The sequence below is a fragment of the Dermacentor andersoni genome, chromosome 8 (assembly GCF_023375885.2).
Source record: "Dermacentor andersoni chromosome 8, qqDerAnde1_hic_scaffold, whole genome shotgun sequence".
NCBI lineage: Eukaryota > Metazoa > Arthropoda > Arachnida > Ixodida > Ixodidae > Dermacentor > Dermacentor andersoni.
The window spans coordinates 21,603,666-21,628,252 of record NC_092821.1 but is presented as its reverse complement, the minus strand read 5'-3'; the positions used below and the strand labels follow the sequence as shown (position 1 = coordinate 21,628,252).

The following is a 24,587-nucleotide window of genomic DNA, read 5'->3' as shown; positions in this document are numbered from 1 at the left end:
CGTCTCCGCTTTCTTCATGCGGACGTTTCCCCGCCGTGGTGCTCGCCGCTTCCAGCTTCGTCTCCATCGTATCAAAGCCGGGGGTCTCCACGTTGCTTTCTTCGGCGACCGCGGCTTTCGCCGCCTCATTCACCTTGTCAACGTCTTCCTGTTCAGGCTTATGCTCCGCCTGTACACTACCATCTGTTGCGCGGGAGGGCCCCGCCTTCTGCTTCACCAGAGTCGTGAACGATGGCTGAGTATCGCGCTGTGGTTGTCCTCCTGCACGGGCTGCTTCCTCCGCATCCGTCTCGTCCATCAGCATCTCGGCCGAGTCCTCGCTGGTTCCCGGGCCTGCAATGCTCGCGTAAGTGCGAGTACACTGGTCTTCTTCGTGCCCGTAGCGTCAGCAGATTCCGCAACGCGGGACTCGACATTCCTTGCGGATGTGGCCCGTACCACGACACCGAAGGCACAGCGGGGGTCGACCTGGTACCACAACAAGCGCCAACTCACCGCCAACGCTCAGCTGGTGCGGCAAGTCATCCAACTTCACGCCCGCTTTCAACTTGAGGGTGACGAGCCGGGTAGTTGAGCCTCTCTCTGTCATACCTTGCACACGCCTGCGCTCCCGGCCTACTTCGGTAACTTTTCCATAGGGCGCAAAGGCAACACGCATGTCCTCATCAGGCACATTGTGTAGAAGCCAGTGGAGCTTCAGTCGAACGTCCTGGTTCGCCGGGTCAATCACCAGGCAGCGCCGGTTTTTTACACGCAGCTCCCCGATGCTCGAGATCTTCTTCACCGCGTCCGCGTCCTTGAAAGTGATAGCCCAGACATGGCTCATGCGATACGCCCCCAGGGCGATAACATCCGGAAGAAGCGAATGCTGTGCCAATGCGTCACGGAAATCTTCAATCCGGTACGGTCGCGCCGTAATATCAGTGTGCAAAAAAACTGTATTTAAAACATAACGACCTGTTGGCAGACCTCGCAGAACAACTTGGTAGGTGCCCTCCTGTTCAATCGTCCTGTTTCCGCGGCCAGAAAAGGCCGCTGAAGCCGCTCCAACGGAGCCCGTCATCATGCATCCGTCACGCTCGGTGGCCGGAAGCAGAATCTGAGCTAGCCGGCAAAGTGAGAGCTATAACGCGGCCAACCAAAAGACAAAGGCGAGTCATTCGCCGTTCGCGTAGGCGGCGACGGCGAAGAGAGAGGGATGCGTACGTGGATCACGTAGAAAATAAAATGTAAAAAATAAAGAAGGTAGCCGTCGGGATATGCATAAAAAGAAACATCGTGGCCTGCGCAGGGATTCTCCCTACGACCTTCGCATTATTAGCACGACGCTCTAATCGACTGAGCTAGCAGGCCGAGTGAGAGCTATGGCGCGGCCAACCAAAAGACAAGGGCGAGTCATTTTCCGTTCGCGTAGGCGGCGACGGCGAAGAGAGAGGGATGCGTACGTGGATCACGTAAGAAAATAAAATGTAAAAAATAAGGAAGGTAGCCGTCGGGATATGCATAAAAAGAAACATCGTGGCCCGCGCAGGGATCCTACCTACGACCTTCGCGTTATTAGCACGACGCTCTAGCCGACTGAGCTTGCAGGCCGATTGAGAGCTATGAAGCGGCCAACCAAAACACAAGGGCGAGTCATTTTCTGTGCGCGTAGGCGGCGAAGGCGAAGAGAGAGGGATGCGCACGTGGATCACGTAAGAAAATAAAATGTAAAAAATAAGGAAAGTAGCGGTTGGGATATGCATAAAAAGAAACATCGTGGCCTGCGCAGGGATCGAACCTACGACCTTCGCGTTATTAGCACGACGCTCTAACCAACTGAGCTAGCAGGCCGATTTTTTTTTATTTGCTGATTGGTACATCACATGCAAAGAACAACAGAACAAAACGCATTTACAGCAAAAAATGACACTGAAAAATGTTTAAAAACGTCAAACACGCTTTGTTTGACGTGGGGATGATTATAATGACATGAGGTCATTCAGAACGGGTAGCCATTCCGGCTGATCTTCGCCTGCGCAATATACATCCCTGGTGTGAGCTATACTTTCTATAAAGTATTCTCTGGCTGGGCGTGCGTTTACATCCGCATGCCTCACCGCCATACGCGTCTTCCAAATTGCGTGCATATTCAACATAAACATATCATACGGTATGCCACGTTCACACTGAACCGGCAGAAAACGAATACCGTATGGTGTTATAGGGAGGTCTTTTTTTAAAGTTCGCTGAAGGATGTCCCAGTGAAATACGGCATCCCAACAATCCAAAAAGATGTTATCAATACTTTCCGGCTTACGGCACAAGAGGCAATTAGTACTCCACGGAACAAATAGGCCCTTTTCCTCTAGCCATGGTTTCACGGGCAACGTACCAGTATGTAGCTGAAAAAAAAAAGGTCTTGGCTGATGGCCGTACTACCATTTTTTTTATTCTTTTAAAGACATCTTTTCCGGGCCCGATTGCATACATGGTGCGATACAAGGGTTCTGGCATCATTACGTCGATAAGATCTTTATACAGCCGTTTTTTTCTTAACTTCGCACAAGTACTGCAGAGAAAGACGAACCTTTAATATACTGAACGCCGATACTACTTCGCGCAAATAACCACGTATACCCATTCGCCCTGCACAAGAAGTCGATACAATGAATTCAGGTAAATAACAGCATAGTCTAACTTGTAACATGGTGCGCAGGAATGGATGACTCTGATCTCGTAGAAAAGTAAACCTCGACACCATCTGTCTTAAAAACAAATGGGCCAATCCCAGCCCACCAGCTCTCACTGATCGAAAAAGATTTGTACGACTCGTGCGTTCCCATTGGGATCCCCAAACAAAAGTGGCAAAGATTCTGTGTATCTTCTGAATGTTTAGCCTATTCATGCACAGCACCTGAAGCACGTACCAAACTTTCGCTGCTAAAAAGATATTGCAGACTGTTGACCTCCCCACTTATTTACTTTCTCTCTCAGCATTTCTGTTTCGTCCTTCCAATATTCATCTGGATCTTTATATCCCTCTAGTGGCACCCCGAGATACTTTGTGGGTACGTCCCTCCATTTCACATTTTCGAAAAAATCTGGCATTGCCTCCCAGGTGCCATGCCACATACCTACACATTTATCCCAGTTTATTGCACCACCGGACCACTTGCAGTACTTGTCGACTACTCTCACAGCTTCGCTAATACTTTCTCTGTTTTCACAGAAAACAGCAATGTCATCAGCATAAGACAATAATTTGACCTCCGCCATCATAAGCTTAAAACCATGTACTTTGTTATTGTGAATTATGCTCAAACAAAAGGGCTCTAAGTAAATAGCAAACAATAAAGGAGAAATTGGACACCCCTGGCGAACGCTCCTGGCAATATGAATATTTTCAGTGACTTCTTTGTTAATGACAATATTAGCCTCACAATTTTTGTATGACATTTTCACACCTTCTAAGATAACATTCCCGACATTTACATCTTCCAATAATGTGAAAAGTACGTCATGCACTACACGATCGAAAGCCTGTTCGAGGTCTAATTGTAACATCGCGATTTTCCTGTCCCATGCATCACAGCATTCTAGGATGCTCCTCGCTGTGTGAATGTTCGTTCCTATTGTTCTGCCCTTTATGCCGCACGTTTGGTGAGGTCCTACTATTAGTTGTATTACAGTCTGCAGTCTTTTGGTTAGCACCTTCATGAAGACCTTATAATCTACATTGGTGAGGCTTATAGGACGATAAGCACTCACCGATAACACCTTCACTGGATCATCACTTTGGGGTATCAGTACAATATGCGACCTTCTAAAGGATGGTGGTGCATCTTTTATTTCGTACGCCTCAGCGAAGAGCCGCAAAAGAGCCTTCGAGAGGTCATGCTTAAACGCCTTATAAAAAGCAGCACCAAGTCCGCCTGGACCCGGCGTTTTCCCTTCACTTTGATCGTCTATTGCTCTTTCTATTTCGGTTAAGCCAATTGGCATTTCAAGGCGTGCTTTGTTTTCGTTATCTAATGTAGGCATTGGTGTCAAAAATTCACCGTGTAAAGAGGCCTCACTTTTACCGCTGCATCCCAGCAATCCTTTGTAATATTCGACAAACGCTTGTTGGATCATCAATTTGTCCCTTGTAATCTCTTCACCGTTCGTTATCTGCGTTATTTCCTTACGTGAAGCGTACCGCTTCTGCTCGCTCAAGGATCGTTTCGTCGGTGTTTCGCCGAGCCAGAGGTGTTCTGCGCGTGCGCGTATAACTGCACCTCTGTATTTTTCTATATCCATTATTTCAAGCTGATTCCTTATTTTTCTTATTTCTTCATTGAAAGTGCCTGGCTGCGCGCTCTCGACTGTCAACAAGAATTCCAGCTGACACTGTAGTTCCCGTTCTTTTCTTTTTTCATTCTGGTGTAAAATGGAAGATCTCTCGATAGCGCTAATTTTAACTTCTTCCTTAAACCGCTCCCATGCGTCAACAAATCTCCCCGACTCAAACAAGTGCAATTTTTCTATAAGTACTTTCACATTGTCTACAAAGACTTTATCGTTAAGTAATTTGTTATTGAGTTTCCCCAACTTCCACGAAAAACCTGACCTACTTTTTTTTACGCCTATTGAAAACATGACGACACTGTGGTCAGTAAACGCTACCGGCTTAACCTCATAACTGTTGCAAAGTGGTACAAGCACGTCTGCCACGTACGCTCTGTCTAAACGGGAGTGGCAATCACGTTGGAAATGTGTATAGACAGTGCCACTTCCTTTTTGCAGTACATTTCCAACATCATCTAGTCCACACTCCTGCATAATCGTAGATAAAAACAAAGCACTGTGATCCCGAACTGGCAATCCCTTGCTCCTATCTTCCTTCAGGCATACACAGTTAAAATCACCGAGAAGAATCAATTTTCTTTCATATTTTAAATATGGTTCAACAGTTGCAAAAAACCTGAGACGATCTTTAACGCTATTTGGTGCATATACACAAATGACGCGCCATTTCTGAAACAAGAACAGAAAGTCTCAAAATACAATTCGGCCGTCTTCACTAGAATAAACATTTTCTTCCACAAGACCTAAAGAACTACGCAAAAAAATGGCACAGCCTCCAGAAGTGCCAAGGGAGTGACATACGCAAACGTTATATAAATACCTAAAAGGTTCGACCATGCGATCCGTTTGCTCCTGACTTTCAACCTTGGTCTCCTGAACAGCTATCAAGTCAAGGTCATACTCGCGGAAGAGACGACTGACCTGGTATCGCCTTCGTCTAGACCGTAGTCCACGAACGTTCAATGTGGCAACCCGTAACGCGGTTCTAGATTGCGAAGTCCGCGTGCCAGTAGGATCGGATCGCATGGTTCCTACCTCACACATAGGCCTGGCGTCGCCGGTGCAAAACCTTGAAGGACTTGCGGGTATACACGCACACGGCGTGCACCCGCCACGCACGTCACATGATGCTGAAGCCATTCTAGCCGTGTCCTTTTCCGTCTATGGTTTTAAGGCCCTTGGTTGAAGCACAACCCTCGTTGCTACGAGGGTGGCTTCCGCGGCGGTCGGGTGCGCGCTCCGATGTTGGGTGTGGGCTTAGTGCTGATTCGCCTGCCCGTGGCCACCTTCGTCGCCGGCTCACTCCCTGCCCCCTTGCCTAGTCGGCCGCTGTCAGGAGCGACCTCTTCAATCGGTCGCTTTGGAGTTGCGCCACTTACGTCTGCACTCGCGACGTCCATGTCTTCTGGCTGGCTGTTTGACGCGGTGATATTCTTTCCTTCGTCTCTGTTGTTTTCGTCCACTGGAGCATCGCTGACCGCTTTGGTTGGCTCGATAGAATGCCCGACCTCTTCCGCGCGTTCCATATTCTTTTCTTTCTCCGTCGACAATTTAAAAAGGGGCGTGTACACGGGCTCCCGCATTCTGCTGCTGGCTGCTTCCTCTGCGTCAACTTGGTCCATGATGTCTGAGTGCATTCGTTGTCTTCATGACCATAGCGCCTGCACTGACCGCACCGCGGTATTTGACAGTCACGTCTAATATGCCCCGTTCGGCGACACCGTAGGCACAGTGGCGCTCGGCCTGGCACAACCAGAAGTGTTGTCATGCCACCCACTCGAAGCTGATGTGGTAGGTCCTCGATAGTAACTCCGGTTTTCATTTCCAGTGCCACGGTACGAGTCGAAGTTCCTTTATCCGTGATACCATGGACGCGCCATCGCTCCTTCGATACTTGTGTCACCTTCCCGTAGGCCGCAAACGCGGTGCGTACATCTTCATCCGGTACATAATGCAAAAGCCAATGTAGCTTTAGCCGAACATCTTGCTTATTTGGGTCGATAACGAGGCATCGCCTGTCCTTTATCTTGACGTCACCAACCGCGAGCATCTTCTTCATTCCTTCTGCTGTGCTGAAGGTCACCGCCCATACGTGGTTCATCTGGAAAGCCCCCAAAGCAAGCACCTCGGGCAGCATTCCCAGACGAACCATCGTGTCACGGACATCTTCCACGCGATAAGGTCTTGCCCTGATATCTCCGTGTAGAAAAACAGTATTTGTAATACACGCACCTTTAAGTAACTGTGGCAGAACGACTTCATATCCTCTGTTTTCTTCGGCAAAAAACCTGTTTCCACGACCCATATGGGCCGCTGATCCGCTCCATCGGAGATCATGGTGACACAACCTTTCGCTCGCGCGTCCGGAAGTGGAATCCTGAGCTAGCAGGCCGAGTGAGAGCAGTGGCGTGGCCAACCAAAAGACAAGGGCGAGTCATTTTCCGTGCGCGTAGGCGGCGACGGCGAAGAGAGAGGGATGCGTACGTGGATCACGTAAGAAAATAAAATGTAAAAAATAAGGAAGGTAGCGGTCGGGATATGCATAAAAAGAGACATCGTGGCCTGCGCACGGACCCTGCCTACGACCTTCGCGTTATTAGCACGACGCTCTAACCGACTGAGCTAGCAGGCCGAGTGAGAGCTATGGCGCGGCCAACGAAAAGACAAGGGCGAGTCATTTTCCGTTCGCGTAGGCGGCGACGGCGAAGAGAGAGGGATGCATATGTGGATCACGTAAGAAAATAAAATGTAAAAAAATAAGGAAGGTAGCCGTCGGGATGTGCATAAAAAGAAACATCGTGGCCTGCGCAGGGATCCTACCTACGACCTCTGCGTTATTAGGACGACGCTCTAACCGACTGAGCTAGCAGGCCGAGTGAGCGCTATGGCGCGGCCAACCAAAAGACAAGGGCGAGTCATTTCCCGTGCGCGTAGGCGGCGACGGCGAAAAGAGAGGGATGCGTACGTGGATCACGTAAGAAAATAAAATGTAAAAAAATAAGGAAGGTAGCCATCGGGATATGCATAAAAAGAAACATCGTGGCCTGCGCCGGGATCCAAGCTTCGCGTTATTAGCACGACGCTCTAACCGACTGAGCTAGCAGGCCGAGTGAGAGCTATGGCGCGGCCAACCATAAGATAAGGGGGAGTCATTTTCCGTGCGCGTAGGCGGCGACGGCGAAGAGAGAAGGATACTTACGTGGATCACGTAAGAAAATAAAATGTAAAAGATAAGGAAGGTAGCGGTCGGGATATGCATAAAAAGAAACATCGTGGCCTGCGCAGGGATCCAAGCTACGACCTTCGCGTTATTAGCACGACGCTATAACCGACTGAGTTAGCAGGCCGAGTGAGAGCTATGGCGCGGCCAACGAAAAGACAAGGGCGAGTCATTTTCCGTGCGCGTAGGCGGCGACGGCGAAGAGAGAGGGATGCGTACGTGGATCACGTAAGAAAATAAAATGTAAAAAATAAAGAAGGTAGCCGTCGGGATCTGGATAAAAAGAAACATCGTGGCCTGCGCAGGGATCCTACCTACGACCTTCGCGTTATTAGCACGACGTTCTAACCGACTGAGCTAGCAGGCCGAGTGAGAGCTATGGCGCGGCCAACCAAAAGACAAGGGCGAGTCATTTCCCGTGCGCGGAGGCGGCGACGGCGAAGAGAGAGGGATTCTGTCACAATCCACCCCGGGTCGTGAACAAGGGAGGGCTTCTCAGCGTGGTGGTGCTGAATGATTACTGACCGGCGAGCTGCGGTGCTCGTCGGTGTTTATTGTGGTGCGGGTGACTATTGTTGCCTGCCGAGCTATAGCAGGCCGCCGAGCTTGGCGGGTGAACCAAGATTATGTCCGAGGGGGCGTCACCTACTTGCTACAACCCCTCACCCCCAGTTTGTTTGTTAAATAAAAAACAAACGTCCAAGTTCACACTATGAGGCTCTGCCTCTACCCTAGCTGGGTCGACGGTGCCTGCTACCCAGGCGAGTAACGGTCTGGTGGCCTCCGCCGTCGAGTACTCCGCCTGGGCACCGGTGTTGACGGGTCGGCTGTGGTAACGCCGGGTGCTGCCTGAGCCAGCCTTGCTCCATCCGGGGGGTCCGTAGTGGTCGGCCTTGCGAGTGGTGCCGGGCTTGACACCGGTCCCACGGGTGCCGCACCACTGGCTACGGTTGCCGCCTCCGAGGTAGGTGTTACTCCACTGGAAGCGACTGGTGCTGCCGCTAGTCCTCCTGCGGGCTGGAACTCGGTGGCAGTGGAGGGTGCTGGCCAGGTCCCGAGGCGAGGTCTGACATGGTCGGCGAGTCTATGCCACATGGCCCCATCTGGCATGCGGACGAGCAGCGATGAGGCGCTGGCAGGAGACACCACCTGTCCAGCAGACCAGGGTGAGCCAGGACGGAAGTTCCTGGCGAAAACTGGAGCTCCCGACTCTGGCAAAGGCCCGGGACGGCATCCTTGGTCAGCAGCCAGCTTCTGCTTCAGCTGCTTCAAAAGCACTGTGGATCGGAGGTCCGGATGCAAGACGTGCAAGGGTGTCTTGACCATCCGACCCAGCAGGAGCTCACAGGGGGCACGGCCAGCGACATCGTGAGGTGTGGTCCGGTACTGGAATAGTATCCGAGCAATCTGCGTCCGGAAATCCCCAGTCTGGCTCTTCTTGAGCTTGTCTTTGATGGTTTGCACCACCCGCTCGGCTGCACCATTTGAAGCAGGGTGGTACGGTGGAACCATCATCCGGCGGATTCCGTTTTTTGTCAGCCAGGCCAGGTACTCTGCGCTGGCGAAAGCAGGACCATTGTCGGACACGATGACATCTGGCAACCCCTGGGCGGCGAAGACCTGTCGTAGCGCTGCAATGGTCGCGCCTGCTGATGGGGTGGTGACGGGTATAACCTCTACCCACTTTGTAAAGGCGTCTACCACCACCAGGAAATAATGGCCCTTGAAGGGTCCCCCAAAATCCACATGTAAGCAGGACCAGGGTCTCTGTGGGAACGGCCATGGGGTGATTTCCACACGACGCGAGGCTCGCTGATTCTCCTGGCAGATTTGGCAGCTCTGCACCAAATGCGCGATGTCTTGGTCCAGGCCAGGTTACCAAACATGGGACCGGGCCACCATCTTAGTCTTTTCTATCCCTGGATGACCCGCGTGCAGCAACTGCAGAACCCTGGACCGGAGACTTTGTGGGATCACCACCCTCGAACCCCACAGTAGGCAGCCCTGCTGCAAGCTCAGCTCAGCGGCCTTGTGGCTATAGGCCTGCTGCACCAATTCCTCTCCACGGGACACCGCCTTGACCACCTCAGACAGGACTGGGTCCCGGCTGGTCGCTTGAGATACCGCAGATCTGGAGAGCACCTCCGGGTACGCGTGTTCCAGCATGAACACTTCAGCAGGTTCTGGAACAGCATCAGGCACCTCTGGCAGGGGCAGGCGGCTCAGGGCATCAGCAGGTCCCAGGTCCTTTCCCGGACGGTAAACCAGCTGGTAGCTGTAAGCTGCCAGCCTCAAGGCCCAGCGTACCACTCGAGGCGATGCCTGCACAGGAACTGCCTTGTCAGGCCCCAGCAGCCCCAACAACGGCTTGTGGTCTGTGACCGCCTCGAACTTCCGGCCCCAAAGGTACTGGTGGAAGCGTTCGACACCGAACATGAGGGCCAAACCTTCCTTGTCCAGCTGGCTGTAACGTTGTTCTGCAGCATTAAGCCGTCGGGAAGCAAACGACGCAGGGTGTTCCTGGCCATCTTTGTCCCTGTGTGCCAGGACGGTTCCCACACCGTACGGCGACACATCTACGGTAAGGACTACAGGCTTAGCAGGATCGAAATGCACCAGCACTGGAGCCTTGGTGATTAGCTCCTTGCTGCGCTGGAAAGCCTGGTCCTGCTCCTTCTTCCAGACCCATTGCTGACCATCTCGAAGCAGAAGATGGAGCGGCTGTAGATGCTGCGACAGGTTCGGCAGAAAACTCCTGTAGAAGTTGATGAGGCCCAGGTGGCTCTGAAGCTCCTTCTTGTTCTGGGGCTTAGGTGCCTTGAGCACCGCATCAACATTGCGGGGAGCCGGGGCTAGGCCTGCCTGGGAAATGATATGTCCCAAGTACTCAACGCTGGGGGCTAGGAAAACACACTTTTCCAGCTTTAGCTTGAGGCCGGCGTCCTGTAGTCGTGCCAAGACGTTGTGCAGGTTCTGCAGGTGGTCCCTGTCGTCGCTGCCAGTAACCAGGATGTCGTCCAAGTACACCGCCACGTGCCTCATGCCCCTGAAGAGGTTGTCCATCTCCCTCTGGAATATGGCTGGGGCTGAGGCCACGCCAAACGGTAAGCGCGTGTACTGAAAGAGTCCCAAAGTTGTCGATATAGTGACATACTTCCTGGAGGCATCCTGGAGCACCAGCTGCTGGTAAGCATCTCTGAGGTCGAGCTTGGTAAACTTCTGTCCACCGGACAATGCTGACCAGAGATATTCAATCCGGGGCAGCGGGTACTTCTCGACGGTAGCGACGGGGTTGATGGTAACTTCGAAATCCCCGCAGATTCTGACACTGCCATCTCGCTTGAGGACTGGCACGATGGGAGCGGCCCATTCAGATGTCTTTACGGGCACCAGGATGCCCTCTCGCTGCAACCGTTGCAGCTCCTGGGTAACCCCGTCCTTCAGGGCGAACGGCAGTGGGCGAGGCTTGAAAAAACGTGGCCGGGCTCCCTCAGGTACATAGATGCCAGCCGACGTGCCGGCAAATGTGCCCACCCCTGGCTGGAACAGGGACTCGAACTGTGTCAGGAGGCTGGGGACGTCTTGCACCACATGCAGGCTGGCTTCCTGGTACTGTGTCAGACGAACGCCCAATGCATGAATCCAGTTTCGGCCCAGCAGCGTCGGCGACGACCCCTTCGTTAAGTAAAGGCGAAGGGTTGCCTCCCTGTCGCCAAAGCGAACGCTGACCTGTGCCTGACCCTGGACCTGGGAGAGTTGCCTGGAGTAGCTGCGCAGCATCACGCCCGAAGCCTCGACGGACACGCCGGGGAAAGTCCGCTTGAAGAGCTTCCCGGCCATTACAGACACGCTGGCACCCGTGTCCAGCTCCATGGAAATGGGGTGCCCGCAGATTTCGACGGTCAGCATGTATGGCGGCACAGACGACGGTACAAAGCCTGTGTGCCACATGTCGAAAATCGGCGGGTCCTCGGCCACGACGTGGAGCCTGGCCGCGGAAGAACTTGAGCTTGCTGCCGCACGCCTCCGCCGCGTAAACTTGCGACGGCTACCCTGGCCGCGGGCTTGTGTTGTACCTGGGCTTGAATCAGGCTGCTGCTTGCTGTTCGTCCTCCCCCTTCGGCATACACATGCCAGGTGCCCAGTTTTCCCGCACGTAAAGCATTGTGCTTGAGAGAACTGGCACTGTGAAGGGGAGTGGGCACCACCACAGCGACCGCAGGTACTGCCCTTTGTCGCGAACTTGTTGACCGCCGCTTCCGCCGACGGTGAGCCAGTCGCACGGGAAATCTCGCTGGCGTCCTTGGCGGCAGCTTCCATTGCCAGCGCTGCCTTCACGGCGTCGTCCAGCGACGGGTCGGGAAGCTCCAGGAGTCGCGTCTGCATGGCGCGGTTGTTGATTCCGCAGACGAAACGGTCCAGGAGCAGCGAGTCCAGTTGGTCCCCGAAGGCGCAGGCACTCGCTAACCCTCGTAGCGCAGCAACGAATTGCCCGAGGGTCTCTCCTTCCCGGCGGCTCCGGTTGTTGAAGCGGAAACGCTCCATGAGTGTGGACGGTGCTGGGTTAAAGTGCGAGCGCAGTACGGCAAGCAGCTCACCCAGCGTCTTAACGTGCGGCGTGGCTGGCTTCAGAAGGTCGAGCAAGAGGCTGAAGACGCGGGTCCCGCAGCTGGCCAGGAAAATGTCCCGCTGTTTGGCCTCAGGTGTATCCTTTGCCCGGAAGAACACGTGGACTTGCTCCTCGTAAATTTGCCAGGCGGACCCATCTCCCTCGAACGGCTCGAGCCTTCCGCACAGCGGCATGGCGACAGCAACAGGGGGCGGTGTTTCGCCGCTCGCGGCGGCGTGGGACGCTCCGTAGGACTCGTCGCCAGCTTCTTCGCAAGAGTCACGAGGATCCCATCTTCGTCGCCAGTGTCACAATCCACCCCGGGTCGTGAACAAGGGAGGGCTTCTCAGCGTGGTGGTGCTGATTGATTACTGACCGGCGAGCTGCCGTGCTCGTCGGTGTTTATTGTGGTGCGGGTGAGCACTGTTGCCTGCCGAGCTATAGCAGGCCGCCGAGCTTGGCGGGTGAACCAAGATTATGTCCGAGGGGGCGTCACCTACTTGCTACAGATACGTACGTGGATCACGTAAGAAAATAAAATGTAAAAAAATAAGGAAGGTAGCCATCGGGATGTGCATAAAAAGAAACATCGTGGCCTGCGCAGGGATCCTACCTACGACCTTCGCGTTATTAGCACGACGTTCTAACCGACTGAGCTAGCAGGCCGAGTGAGAGCTATGACGCGGCCAACCAAAAGACAAGGGCGAGTCATTTCCCGTGCGCGGAGGCGGCGACAGCGAAGAGAGAGGGATACGTACGTGAATCACGTAAGAAGATAAAATGTAAAAAAATAAGGAAGGTAGCCATCGGGATATGCATAAAAAGAAACATCGTGGCCTGCGCAGGGATCCAAGCTACGACCTTCGCGTTATTAGCACGACGCTCTAACCAACTGAGCTAGCAGGCCGAGTGAGAGCTAGGGCGCGGCCAACCATAAGATAAGGGGGAGTCATTTTCCGTGCGCGTAGGCGGCGACGGCGAAAAGAGAGGGATGCGTACGTGGATCATGTAAGAAAATCAAATGTCAAAAATAAGGAAGCTAGCCGTCGGGATATGCATAAAAAGAAAAATCGTGGCCTGCGCAGGGATCGAACCTACGACCTTCGCGTTATTAGCACGACGCTCTAAACGACTGAGCTAGCAGGCCGAGTGAGAGCTATGCCGCGGCCAACCAAAAGACAAGTGCAGGTCATTTTCCGTTCGCGTAGGCGGCGACGGCGAAGAGAGAGGAATGCGTACGTGGATCACGTAAGAAAATAAAATGTAAAAAATAAGGAAGGTAGCGGTCGGGATATGCATAAAAAGAAACATCGTGGCCTGCGCAGGGATCCAAGCTACGACCGTCGCGTTATTAGTACGACGCTCTAACCGACTGAGTTAGCAGGCCGAGTGAGAGCTATGGCGCGGCCAACGAAAAGACAAGGGCGAGTCATTTTCCGTGCGCGTAGGCGGGGACGGCGAAGAGAGAGGGATGCGTACGTGGATCACGTAAGAAAATAAAATGTAACAAATAAGGAAGGTAGCGGTCGGGATGTGCATAAAAAGAAACATCGTGGCCTGCGCAGGGATCCTACCTACGACCTTCGCGTTATTAGCACGACGTTCTAACCGATTGAGCTAGCAGGCCGAGTGAGAGCTATGGCGCGGCCAACCAAAAGACAAGGACGAGTCATTTCCCGTGCGCGGAGGCGGCGACGGCGAAGAGAGAGGGATACGTACGTGGATCAAGTAAGAAGATAAAATGTAAAAAAATAAGGAAGGTAGCCATCGGGATATGCATAAAAAGAAACATCGTGGCCTGCGCAGGGATCCAAGCTACGACCTTCGCGTTATTAGCACGACGCTCTAACCGACTGAGTTAGCAGGCCGAGTGAGAGCTATGGCGCGGCCAACGAAAAGACAAGGGCGAGTCATTTTCTGTGCGCGTAGGCGGCGACGGCGAAGAGAGAGGGATGCGTACGTGGATCACGTAAGAAAATAAAATGTAAAAAATAAGGAAGGTAGCGGTCGGGATGTGCATAAAAAGAAACATCGTGGCCTGCGCAGGGATCCTACTTACGACCTTCGCGTTATTAGCACGACGTTCTAACCGACTGAGCTAGCAGGCCGAGTGAGAGCTATGGCGCGGCCAACTAAAAGACAAGGACGAGTCATTTCCCGTGCGCGGAGGCGGCGACGGCGAAGAGAGAGGGATACGTACGTGGATCACGTAAGAAGATAAAATGTAAAAAAATAACGAAGGTAGCGGTCGGGATATGCATAAAATGAAACATCGTGGCCTGCGCAGGGATCCAAGCTACGACCGTCGCGTTATTAGTACGACGCTCTAACCGACTGAGTTAGCAGGCCGAGTGAGAGCTATGGCGCGGCCAACGAAAAGACAAGGGCGAGTCATTTTCCGTGCGCGTAGGCGGGGACGGCGAAGAGTGAGGGATGCGTACGTGGATCACGTAAGAAAATAAAATGTAACAAATAAGGAAGGTAGCGGTCGGGATGTGCATAAAAAGAAACATCGTGGCCTGCGCAGGGATCCTACCTACGACCTTCGCGTTATTAGCACGACGTTCTAACCGATTGAGCTAGCAGGCCGAGTGAGAGCTATGGCGCGGCCAACCAAAAGACAAGGACGAGTCATTTCCCGTGCGCGGAGGCGGCGACGGCGAAGAGAGAGGGATACGTACGTGGATCAAGTAAGAAGATAAAATGTAAAAAAATAAGGAAGGTAGCCATCGGGATATGCATAAAAAGAAACATCGTGGCCTGCGCAGGGATCCAAGCTACGACCTTCGCGTTATTAGCACGACGCTCTAACCGACTGAGTTAGCAGGCCGAGTGAGAGCTATGGCGCGGCCAACGAAAAGACAAGGGCGAGTCATTTTCTGTGCGCGTAGGCGGCGACGGCGAAGAGAGAGGGATGCGTACGTGGATCACGTAAGAAAATAAAATGTAAAAAATAAGGAAGGTAGCGGTCGGGATGTGCATAAAAAGAAACATCGTGGCCTGCGCAGGGATCCTACTTACGACCTTCGCGTTATTAGCACGACGTTCTAACCGACTGAGCTAGCAGGCCGAGTGAGAGCTATGGCGCGGCCAACTAAAAGACAAGGACGAGTCATTTCCCGTGCGCGGAGGCGGCGACGGCGAAGAGAGAGGGATACGTACGTGGATCACGTAAGAAGATAAAATGTAAAAAAATAAAGAAGGTAGCCATCGGGATATGCATAAAAAGAAACATCGTGGCCTGCGCAGGGATCCAAGCTACGACCTTCGCGTTATTAGCACGACGCTCTAACCGACTTACTTGGCAGGCCGAGTGAGAGCTATGGCGCGGCCAACCAAAAGACAAGGGCGAGTCATTTTCCGTGCGCGTAGGCGGCGACGGCGAAGAGAGAGGTATGCGTACGTGGATCACGTAAGAAAATAAAATGTAAAAAATCAGGAAGGTAGCCGTCGGGATATGCATAAAAAGAAACATCGTGGCACGCCCAGGGACCCTACCTACGACCTTCGCGTTATAGCACGACGCTCTAACCGACTGAGATAGCACGCCGAGTGAGAGCTAGGGCACGGCCAACCCTAAGATAAGGGGGAGTCATTTTCCGTGCGCGTAGGCGGCGACGGCGAAGAGAGAGGGATGCGTACGTGGATCACGTAAGAAGGTAAAATGTAAAAAATAAGGAAGGTAGCCGTCGGGATATGCATAAAAAGAAACATCGTGGCCTGCGCAGGGATCGAACCTACGCCCTTCGCGTTATAGCACGACACTCTAACCGACTGAGCTAGCAGGCTTTTTTCTCTCTTTATTGCCAACTTGGCACAATACAGAGAAAAACAGCATCACAACATCACATTAAAAATGCTAGCTTGTGTCTGGCTAGCATAAGTGGGTAAAAAAACGCTTCACGGTCAGGAGTTCGTCCAGATAAACACACCAATCTGGCTTTTCTTCCTTCTGTTTGTACACATCTCGTAAATATGCAATGCTTTCGTTGAAGTTGTCCCGGGCTGACCTCGCGTTGACGTCCGCATTACGCACTGACATTCTGGTTTTCCAAACACTGTGCATTACTAGAATCATTAGCATATCGTACGGCACACCATCGCTTTCGACGGGAAGAAATCGAATGCCGTAGGGTGTAAGCGGCAGTTCCTTTTTCAGGGTTCTTTGCAAGATGTCCCATAAGAATACGGCATCGTAACAATCGAGAAACATGTGCTCGATTGTTTCAGGCCTTTTGCATATTACACAGTCTACCGACCATGGTACTAACAACCCTTTTTCCTTTAGCCACGGTATTGTAGAAAGTGTGCCACTATGGAGCATGAAAAAGAAAGTTTTGACTGACGATCGGATAATCATACTTTTAACCCTTTTTAAAACATTGCTGCCTGGCCCAGGATTGTACATCCTTCGATACAAGGGAACAGGCATCATCACATCAATTAGGTCTTTGTAGAGGCGTTTTCTCTTGACCTCGCTGAGGTATTCCATTGAAAATCTTACTTTTAGAAACTGGACAGCCGCAACGATTTCATGCATGTATCCGCGCACATTGCGTTGCATATGGGCGCATGATGACACAATGACATCTGGCAATGCGTTCGCCAATCTCACTTGCATAACACTTCTTAAAAAAGGATTTCTTTGATTGCGATAATATACGAACCTAGAGACAATTTGTCTCACGAACAAATGAATCAAACCCAGTCCTCCCAATCGCACTGGAAGGAACAAATTTGTGCGGCTCACCCTTTCCCATGATGAGTTCCATACAAAAACAGCCAACACTCTATGCAGTCGTTGAATACTCATGCGCGACATGTGCAACGCTTGCAAAACATACCATACTCGAGCAATAATAAAAATGTTACACACTGTGGCACGGGAAAAAATTGATAGGTCTCGTCCTCCCCATTTTTGTGTTTTCTCTCGAGCCTTTTCTGTCTGTTCTTTCCAGTATTCTTTTGTAACCTTGTAATGTTGTAGTGGAACGCCTAGTCATATTACTGGGTGATTTCAACTGTGTTTGTGAACCAGAAGATAGAGTGAACAAACGACCTACTCGAGATAAAAGTGCAATATTTTTAAGCGCAATAGTGGATGAACACAATTTAGATGACGTGGGATCTTTGTTTTCATGTAACTCCCCCCAGTTCACTCATTTTCAAGGAAATAGCCACGCTAGACTAGATAGAGCTTATATATCGACAGCTCTTGTACCTTTGTGCAGTAATTACACAGTCAATCATGTTTCTTTCAGTGACCACAGCTTAGTGTCTTTCTCGCTTGGAGCAGAAAAAAGAAAAAGTACATTTAATTGGCAGCTCTGGAAACTTAATGACAATCTATTGGATGACAAACCTTTCGTAGATTACGCAATGGAAAACCTTAATGACTTACTTGAAGATCACCAGAACATAATTGGCAGATGGGAGCTTTTCAAAGAAAAAATAAAGGTTAAGGCGATAGAACGGGCCTCTGCACTTAAGCACAGTAAAATAAAACGCGAAAAAGAACTGCAAGCCCAGTTAGACTTCTTGATCAGCCAAGAAAGTGTTACCCCCGGCCTGCGCAGTAAAGAAATTCGAGACGTCAAGCGACAACTTGAGCTTATCGATGTCGAAAATTATAGAGGAGCAGTGATACGGGCTCGTGCAGAGCATTTGTGGATGGGCGAAACGCCCACCAAACGCGCCCTTAGTGACGAAAAAAGATACGCGACCAAAAAAGAAATCAAAGAAATAAGGTACCGAGGTGCAGTCACAGATACGAAAAGTGATATAGAAGACGCTTTCGTAGAGCACTTTCGGAAATTGTTTGGTGAAAGGAAAGAAGTAAACAAGGGATTCGTAAACGCTTTTCTTCCACTTATGCCGCAACTAGATGACAATGCAAAATCAGTCCTAGAAGCCTCAATTACATTAAAGGAAATTGAAAAATCAATCGATGATTTGAACCCCGGAAAGTCGCCCGGTCCCGATGGACTGGGTTCAGCGTTTTATAAGAAATTTAAAACTCCTATAGCTAAGGCATTGCATGCGGTAATACAAGAGGCATATGAAGTAGAAGAGCTTCCCCTTTCCTTCCGTCAATCACACATCATTCTCATTCCTAAAACGGACGACCGACTTAAGCAATTATTGGTAGGTTCTTACCGGCCAATTACCCTCTCTAACGTAGATTACAAGATATTCATGAAGGTCTTGGCAAGAAGATTACAAGGTTTTATTAAAGATATAGTCGGACCACATCAGACGTGCGGAATTAAAGGTAGGAGCATAACGACGAACATTCATGTAGCAAGAAATATTTTAGAGTGTTGTGATGTTTTTTCCAACCACGTGGCAATGCTCCAAATAGATCTGGAAAAAGCTTTTGACCTTGTAACGCACGAAATATTGTTTGCCATTATGGAATATGTAAATGTAGGGAAAATAATACTGGAAGGTGTAAAAATGTCGTACACTGGATGCTCTGCCTCAATTATAATTAACAAACAAGTCAGCAAAAGCATCCATGTCGTCTCTTCGGTGAAACAAGGGTGTCCTCTGTCGTCACTACTTTTTAGCCTTTATTTAGAGCCATTTTGTTTAAAGATTATTCAAAATGAGGAAATAAGAGGCTTTCGTATTATGGCTTGTGAAGTCAAAATATTATCTTACGCCGACGACATAGCTGTTTTCTGTACCGATAGAGAAAGTGTAACAAATGCGATAAAAGATGCCACAGCTTTCTGTCAATACACAGGGAGCAGAATAAACTGGAATAAATGTCAGGGTTTCTGGCATGGTGAATGGGATAGTGTGCCAGTCACGTACGCCAACATTCAGTGGACGACTACTCCAAGTAAATACCTAGGCCCCCCGACTGAGCTAGCAGGCCGAGTGAGAGCTAGGGCGCGGCCAACCATAAGATAAGGGGGAGTCATTTTCCGTGCGCGTAGGCGGCGACGGCGAAGAGAGAGGGATGCGTACGTGGATCACGTAAGAAAATAAAATGTAAAGAAATAAGGAAGGTAGCCATCGGGATGTGCATAAAAAGAAACATTGTGGCCTGCGCAGGGATCGAACCTACGACCTTCGCGTTATTAGCACGACGCTCTAACCGACTGAGCTAGCAGGCCGAGTGAGAGCTATGGCGCGGCCAAACAAAAGACAAGGGCAGGTCATTTTCCGTTCGCGTAGGCGGCGACGGCGAAGAGAGAGGGATGCGTACGTGGAGCACGTAAGAAAATAAAATGTAAAAAATAAGGAAGGTAGCCGTCGGGATATGCATAAAAAGAAACATTGTGGCCTGCGCAGGGATCGAACCTACGACCTTCGCGTTATTAGCACGACGCTCTAACCGACTGAGCTAGCAGGCCGAGTGAGAGATGTGGCGCGGCCAACCAAAAGAGAAGGGCGAGACATTTTCCGTGCGCGTAGGCGGCGACGGCGAAGAGAGAGGGATGCGTACGTGGAGCACGTAAGAAAATAAAATGTAAAAAATAAGGAAGGTAGCCGTCGGGATATGCATAAAAAGAAACATTGTGGCCTGCGCAGGGATCGAACCTACGACCTTCGCGTTATTAGCACGACGCTCTAACTGACTGAGCTAGCAGGCCGAATGAGAGCAATGGCGTGGCCAACCAAAAGACAAGGGCGAGACATTTTCCGTGCGCGTAGGCTGCGACGGCGAAGAGAGAGGGATACGTACGTGGATCACGTAAGAAAATAAAATGTAACAAACTAGGAAGGTAGCCGTCGGGATATGCATAAAATGAAAAATCGTGGCCTGCGGAGGGATCCTACCTACGCCCTTCGCGTTATAGCACGACACTCTAACCGACTGAGCTAGCAGGCTTTTTTTTTTTTTTTTCTTTATTGCCGTCTTGGACGTGTAATACAAAGTAACATATGGTAAAACACTTCAGCCACACTTGGGCTGAGGCGAGTGGTGCTAAAAACTTTTCATTTGTGACAAATCATCAAACAGTGATATCCACTCTGGTGGATCAGTCTGAGCCCTGAAACATTCGCGAAGATAAACTACACTTTCGATGAAGTTTTCACGTGTGGATCTTGTATTTATGTCTGCATGTCGCACCTGCATTCGCGTTTTCCACAAACTGTGGAGGCCAAGAAGCATAATTAAATCGTAGGGCACTTCTTCACTTTCAACTGATAAGTACCGGATGCCGTAAGGACTTAAAGGGAGTTCCTTTTTAATCGTCCTCTGAAGGACATCCCAATAAAAAATTGGATCCCAACATTCTAGGAAAACATGTTCCACTGTCTCGGGCTTCCTGCATAACAAGCAGTTTGTTGTCCATGGCACGAAAAAACCTTTATCATGCAGCCAGGTTTTAACAGGCAGCGTACCGGAATGCAGCTTAAAAAAAAAGGTTTTGACCACAGGTCTAACGGGCATGTTCTTAACTCTTTTTAAAATATCTTGCCCTGGGCCTCCAAAGTGTGGTGTCCGATAAATGGGTACCGGCAACATCACGTCGACCAACGCTTTGTACAGCTTTTTCTTATTGACATTAAATAGGTATTCAGGGCTGAAACGTACTTCCAGCAACTTGCACGAAAGAACAACCTCGCGCAAGTATCCTGTCACAGCACCACACATGTTATCACAGGAGACTACCCTTCCAGGGAGCAGTCTGTGTAGGCGCACTTGCATAACAGATCTTAGAAAGGGATCACATTGATCACGCAAAAACATAAATCGCGAGACCACTTGACGCAAAAAAAGATGCGCCAGGCCAAGGCCTCCGCTTTTAACGGAAACAATCAGGTTAGTTCGGCTAGTTCTTTCCCAGGTGGACGCCCAAATAAAAACAGCAAAAACACGATGCATTTTTTGAATAGCTGTTCGGGTCGCACACAGCACATTCATGACATACCAGAGCTTCGAAATCAAAAAGACATTTCAGATAGAGGCACGGGAAAACATTGATAGCTGTCTTCCTTGCCACGCGACTGCTTTCTCTTTCATTCTCGAAGTTTCTTCTTTCTAGTACGAGCTGGGATCCCGATAACAATCCAGAGGTACTCCTAGATACCGCGTTGGCAAGGTGGACCATCGAAGCCGAGAAAAACAACCCGGTGTTACGTCCCATTCGCCATGCCAAAAACCGGAACTTTTTCCCCAATTGATCTGACTTCCAGTCTGAGCGCAGAATTTTTCAATCACAATTGTCGCTTCACAGATGCTCTGTCTATCAGCGCAAAAAACCGCTATATCGTCAGCATACGCGAGTACTTTCACGTGTGATGACTGCAGTCTGTAACCTGAAATTCGGTCAGAGTTGATAATTGCCAGGCATAGCGGCTCTAAATACACTGCAAAAAGCAAGGGGGAAAGCGGGCATCCCTGTCTTACTGAAGAACGTACAGCAAGTCTGTCAGTGAGATCGCCATTAACTATAATGCGGGTCGTACAGTTCTTGTAGGCCATTTTTACGCCCTCTACTATAATGTCGCCTAGTTTGGAGTGTTGCAGGATGGAAAAAAGGATTTCGTGGGAGACGCGGTCAAAGGCTTTCGCCAAGTCGAGCTGCATCATTGCTATCTGACCGCCAACTACATCGACACACTCTAATACGTTGCGTGCGACATGTATATTTGTAGCGATGCTACGGCCTTTAATTCCACACGTCTGGTGAGACCCTACCAATTTCGTGATCACACACTGCAGTCTTTTTGCTAGAACCTTCATAAATACTTTGTAGTCGACGTTGGTGAGACTAATCGGTCGATATGACCCCACCAACAGTCGTTCTTCCGGGTCATCAGTCTTGGGAATGAGAACGATGTGAGACGTGTTGAAAGACAATGGAACCTGTTTGCGTTCATAAGCCTCAGTTATCACATGGAGTATGCACTGTGCAACAGGAAGCTTAAAGGTTTTATAAAAGGCCGCACTTAGCCCATCTGGTCCAGGAGCTTTCCCAGATGGTAGGTCGTCTATTGCTTTTTCTATCTCCTGTAAAGTTATAGGCAGTTCAAGACGTTCCTTAATTTCATCTCTAGTCTTGGCACCAGCCTCAAGAAGTCTACATGGAAGCCTTCTATGGTCTCGAGCTTATTGCTAAGAAGTTCTGTGAAATGTTCGGCTATAGCACACTGAATGTCTCTCGCATCTTCCGAAGTCCGGCCGTCAAATCGGATGCTCCTAATTTCTTTCTGGCAAGCGTATCTTTTCTCGTCTGATAGCGCTCGTTTTGTCGGCGTTTCGCCAGCCCACAATTTTTCAGACCTTGCACGTATGACGGCGGCCCTATACCTGTCCGCGTCGATTCTTTCGAGCTGGCATTTCACTTCCCGTATTTCTTTCGTGAAAGTTCCCGGCGTGCTATTTTCCATGCTCAGCATCCATTCAAGTTGCCCGTTCATTTCTTTTTCTTTTTCTTTCTCTTTATAGCGAGCCACGCTGCTCTTTTCTATTGCTTTCATTTTTACCCACTCTTTGAACCCCTCCCATTCAGTTGCAAAACTAGCTGGCTGCGCGTCTAGCAGTTTGTCTAGCTTGGTCTTTATTTGTATAATGAACCCTTCATCCTCCAAAAGCTTTGTGTTCAATTTCCATAAGTGCCAGTTAAAGCGCAATTTCCTGCCCTTCATTCCTAAAGTCATGCTCACGAGGCAATGATCACTGAAAGGCACAGGTTTAACGTCATAACTTGAGCATAGCGGCATAAGATCGACAGATACATACATTCTGTCTAGTCTCGCATGGCTCTCCCGCTGAAAGTGCGTGTATTGTGGGTGGGTCCCAGTGGAAAACACATTGCCAACATCTTCGAGACCATACTCATGCACAAAAGTATTCAAAACTTCAGAGCTCTTGTCTATCAGTGGCCTAAACTTCACTCTGTCAGCTGCGGCGCACACACAGTTGAAGTCTCCTAGTACAAGCAAAAGCTTGTCGCCATTCAACCATGGCTCAAGTGATTCAAAGAAAATTTTACGCTCGCTTTCTACATTAGGAGCATATACACAAACAATTCGCCACCAAAAATTCGAAAATGTGAAATCAGCAATCAAAAGGCGACCACTTGGGCATGCAAATACAGACTCTACGTTCACTCTTAACGTCTTACGTATGAATACAAGGCACCCACCCGACGTCCCAACAGAATGACAAACGCACACATGAAAGTTTGCTTGAAAGGAAGACACCATGCGGTCAGTGTGCTCTTGGCTCTCTATTTTCGACTCTTGTAAAGCAATTATGTCAATATCGTTATCCAGAAGAAGGCGATTAAGCTGGTATTGTCGCCTTCTTGCTCCCAGACCTCTGACGTTCAAAGTCGCAACTCGAAGTGGAGCAATAAGATTAAAAGCCATGTCTTAGAAGAAGAAACGCCTCTATCCGCATGGTGCCTACCTTCATGGTTGACGTAGCCTTCCTCACGACTGCCAGGACCTCTTGACACCGGTCGACCAACACAACCGGCGCTGACACCGACCAGGACACTGTGTTACTACGGAGGCTGTTTCCCCGCCTTCCGCGGGTCGGCCGGAAGGTTCGGCCGCGGTTTTAAAGACGAGCGTCTCACTCCCCCTGCCTTCGGCGGAGGCTCATCGGCGCTACCGCCTGGCTGCAGCTTGACGTCCCCGCTTTCTTCATGCGGACGTTTTCCAGCAATGGTGCTCGCCGCTTCCTGGTTCGTCTCCATGGTATCAATGCCGGGGGTCTCCACGCTGCTTTCTTTAGCGTGCGCGGCTTTCGCCGCCTCCTTTGCCTTGTCATCGTCGTCCTGTTCAGGCTTATGCTGCGCCTGTACACTACCATCTGTTGCGCCGGAGGGCCCCGCCTTCTGCTTCACCAGAGTCGTGAACGATGGCTGAGTATGGCGCTGTGGTTGTCCACCCACACGGGCTGCTTCCTCAGCATCCGTCTCGTCCATCAGCATCTCGGACGCGTCCTCGCTGGTTCCCGGGCCTGTAATGCTCGCGTAAGTGCGAGTACACTGGTCTTCTTCGTGCCCGAAGCGTCGGCAGATTCCGCAACGCGGGACTCGACATTCCTTGCGGATGTGGCCCGTACCGCGACACCGAAGGCACAGCGGGGGTCTGCCTGGTACCACGACAAGCGCCAACTCACCGCCAACGCTCAGCTGGTGTGGCAAGTCATCCAACTTCACGCCCGCTTTCAACTTGAGGGTGACAAGCCGGGTGGTTGATCCCTTCTCAGTCATACCTTGTACACGCCAGCGCTCCCGGGCTACTTCGGTAACTTTTCCATAGGGCGCAAAGGCGACACGCACGTCCTCATCAGGCACATTGTGTAGAAGCCAGTGGAGCTTCAGTCGAACGTCCTGGTTCGCCGGGTCAATCACCAGGCAGCGCCGGTTTTTTACACGCAGCTCCCCGATGCTCGAGATCTTCTTCACCGCGTCCGCGTCCTTGAAAGTGATAGCCCAGACATGGCTCATG

The 24,587-nt window shown here is 50.6% G+C and overlaps 12 non-coding genes across 12 annotated transcripts; all 12 read right to left on the bottom strand.

Annotated features, from left to right (window-relative positions):
• Positions 1 to 1,759: 1,759 nt before the first annotated feature.
• TRNAI-AAU (transfer RNA isoleucine (anticodon AAU)) lies at positions 1,760 to 1,833 on the bottom strand. The gene has a single exon. It is a non-coding gene; the product is annotated as a tRNA-Ile (tRNA).
• A 6,009-nt stretch (positions 1,834 to 7,842) lies between these two features.
• TRNAI-AAU (transfer RNA isoleucine (anticodon AAU)) lies at positions 7,843 to 7,916 on the bottom strand. Its single transcript has one exon. It is a non-coding gene; the product is annotated as a tRNA-Ile (tRNA).
• Positions 7,917 to 12,750: 4,834 nt separating this feature from the next.
• TRNAI-AAU (transfer RNA isoleucine (anticodon AAU)) lies at positions 12,751 to 12,824 on the bottom strand. Its single transcript has one exon. It is a non-coding gene; the product is annotated as a tRNA-Ile (tRNA).
• Positions 12,825 to 12,991: 167 nt separating this feature from the next.
• Positions 12,992 to 13,065, bottom strand: TRNAI-AAU (transfer RNA isoleucine (anticodon AAU)). Its single transcript has one exon. It is a non-coding gene; the product is annotated as a tRNA-Ile (tRNA).
• Positions 13,066 to 13,231: 166 nt separating this feature from the next.
• TRNAI-AAU (transfer RNA isoleucine (anticodon AAU)) lies at positions 13,232 to 13,305 on the bottom strand. Its single transcript has one exon. It is a non-coding gene; the product is annotated as a tRNA-Ile (tRNA).
• A 406-nt stretch (positions 13,306 to 13,711) lies between these two features.
• Positions 13,712 to 13,785, bottom strand: TRNAI-AAU (transfer RNA isoleucine (anticodon AAU)). Its single transcript has one exon. It is a non-coding gene; the product is annotated as a tRNA-Ile (tRNA).
• A 167-nt stretch (positions 13,786 to 13,952) lies between these two features.
• TRNAI-AAU (transfer RNA isoleucine (anticodon AAU)) lies at positions 13,953 to 14,026 on the bottom strand. The gene has a single exon. It is a non-coding gene; the product is annotated as a tRNA-Ile (tRNA).
• Positions 14,027 to 14,673: 647 nt separating this feature from the next.
• On the bottom strand, positions 14,674 to 14,747 carry TRNAI-AAU (transfer RNA isoleucine (anticodon AAU)). Its single transcript has one exon. It is a non-coding gene; the product is annotated as a tRNA-Ile (tRNA).
• Positions 14,748 to 14,914: 167 nt separating this feature from the next.
• On the bottom strand, positions 14,915 to 14,988 carry TRNAI-AAU (transfer RNA isoleucine (anticodon AAU)). The gene has a single exon. It is a non-coding gene; the product is annotated as a tRNA-Ile (tRNA).
• A 4,220-nt stretch (positions 14,989 to 19,208) lies between these two features.
• Positions 19,209 to 19,282, bottom strand: TRNAI-AAU (transfer RNA isoleucine (anticodon AAU)). The gene has a single exon. It is a non-coding gene; the product is annotated as a tRNA-Ile (tRNA).
• Positions 19,283 to 19,448: 166 nt separating this feature from the next.
• Positions 19,449 to 19,522, bottom strand: TRNAI-AAU (transfer RNA isoleucine (anticodon AAU)). The gene has a single exon. It is a non-coding gene; the product is annotated as a tRNA-Ile (tRNA).
• A 166-nt stretch (positions 19,523 to 19,688) lies between these two features.
• Positions 19,689 to 19,762, bottom strand: TRNAI-AAU (transfer RNA isoleucine (anticodon AAU)). The gene has a single exon. It is a non-coding gene; the product is annotated as a tRNA-Ile (tRNA).
• Between the last annotated feature and the right edge of the window lie 4,825 nt (positions 19,763 to 24,587).